Raw genomic sequence first — 2116 nt, 5'->3', positions numbered from 1 at the left:
CCTAGTACTGTATTATAGGTATGATCCATATAGCATTTGGACTATATATTGTATTACACAAGTGTTGACAGATGCTTACATTAGATTGTTGTTGTCCAATGTTTTCCTGAATAATTGAACACTGAACAAATTTAAACCAAACCCTTTCCCCCCCCATAAATACATAGTAAGTAGTGACAGAAAAACAGAGAACTTCAAATACAATTATATTACTAAATCATGGACTGAACTGAATATGGCAATAAAGAAAACACTTCTACATAACTCAGGCTCTTCCATAAATGCCAGGTTTTCAACCTCTCAAGAGATCTGTAATGGTGGGGTCTAGGAAATATTGTTTGAATGGATGCAATTAATATTTCCAATGTTCTTGCTGGCTGACACAGGAAATATTTCTTTATGAATACTGACCAGATCTCTTTCTTTAGCCCTTTTTACATTTTTGAATGATGTGTCAAAAGAATCTGCTATATAAACAATGCAGAATGAGAATGGAATTGTTCCCGATTTAGAAAATATGGACTGGACAAAGAGCTACAATCATTGTTGTATGTAGGACAGCTGTCTCCTGTTCCTCATCAAGATGTCTTCTAGATAAATAATTCATTTGATGTGCCTGCTGCGCAAAAGTGCTATTGCAGGCTCCATGAGATTTGTGAAGCACAGAGGAGCAGAAGAGAGACTGGAAGGAAATTATATTTCTTGTTTTGCCAGTGAAACTAAAGGAATGGTTGATATTATGTTGCCATGGGAACTGTCAGAAATGCATTCTTGAAATCTATTTGGCCACCCAGTCTGTAGGATGTAAAGGATCCCAAAGACAATGAATACCTTCCCTCTTGAAATGTTGATGAATTGTTGTTTCACAATTCAAAAATATTATTTAGAAAGGGTTCTTTTTGTAAAATCGATGTATATTCTTTCACAACATGCTATCAAGCGTTCAACATGCAAAATTACTAATATGTTACAGTATAGTCAATCAAAATAATATTTTCAGATACATTTTAAGCAGTACCTTGGAGAGAACATTGTTTTTTATTGTTAACATTGTTGCTAGAGAAATTTATCCAAACAAATATTTCTTCAAGAGTATAATTTTAGGCACCAATTCATTGCAAAAATGTAAAAAGGTTGATATAAAACATGCCTTTGTAAAGCATTTAGCTTATCCCCCTCATAATAAGTAAGTTTGCATGTTATTAATTTTGCACATGCTAAAACATTACTTTAAATAATCAGGCATAAGAAATGAGGAGAAAGGTACTTCTTCTCAAGTGTAAAACTTTGCCCAGAACCAATAAAATAAGAGTAATAAACCATTTTCATTTTTCATACTGCCTAGGAACTCTGGCCAATGACAGGCCCAGCCAGGGGTCATAGCAACCATTAAATATGACCAAGGATGCCTTGGGGTCATCCTTGACTCAAACCTCTCCTTCATCCCTCACATTCAGTCCCTCGCCAGATCCTGCCGCTTGCACCTAAAAAACATCTCTCGTATCCGCCCATTCCTCACCCAAGAATCCACAAAAACCCTGGTTCATTCCCTTATCATTTCCCGTCTTGACTACTGCAACACTCTTCTGGTTGGCACTCCACTGTCTCGACTCTCTCCTCTACAGTCTATCCTAAATGCCGCTGCTAGGCTCATCTTCCTTGCACGTCGCTTCTGCTTCCCCCCTCTGTGAAACCCTCCACTGGCTCCCAATTACCTTTAGAATTAAATTTAAGATCCTGGTACTGACATATAAGGCCATCCATAATACTGCTCCTCCGTACATTTCTGACCTCATTAGCAAATACTCTCCTACTCGATCCCTACGTTCCTCCCATGGGCTAAGGCTCTCCTCCTCACTTCCTTTTCCCGTCTACAAGATTTCACTCGAGCTGCCCCATATCTCTGGAATCTACTCCCAAGGAACCTTCAGCATTCACCCTCCCTCCCAACACTCAAGAAACATCTAAAAACCCACTTCTTCAGAGAAGCATACCAGCTTAGCTGCTAGAACTTCCTTGTCATCGATACAACCACCACAATACCTCTCACCCTTTCTCCATGCCTTATGTTTGTCACCCCATTTCCCTCTAGATTGTAAGCTTGCGAGCAGGGCTC

General features: G+C 38.8%; 1 long non-coding RNA gene across 1 annotated transcript; it reads right to left on the bottom strand.

Annotated features, from left to right (window-relative positions):
- Positions 1-1452: 1452 nt before the first annotated feature.
- LOC128497495 (uncharacterized) lies at positions 1453-1897 on the bottom strand. The gene is made up of 2 exons (XR_008354320.1): positions 1859-1897; positions 1453-1495 (listed from the first exon to the last, which is right to left on the bottom strand). It is a non-coding gene; the product is annotated as an uncharacterized LOC128497495 (long non-coding RNA).
- Between the last annotated feature and the right edge of the window lie 219 nt (positions 1898-2116).

The sequence above is a fragment of the Spea bombifrons genome, chromosome 5 (genome assembly GCF_027358695.1).
Source record: "Spea bombifrons isolate aSpeBom1 chromosome 5, aSpeBom1.2.pri, whole genome shotgun sequence".
Lineage (NCBI taxonomy): Eukaryota > Metazoa > Chordata > Amphibia > Anura > Pelobatidae > Spea > Spea bombifrons.
This window is presented reverse-complemented; position numbering and strand designations above follow the sequence as displayed.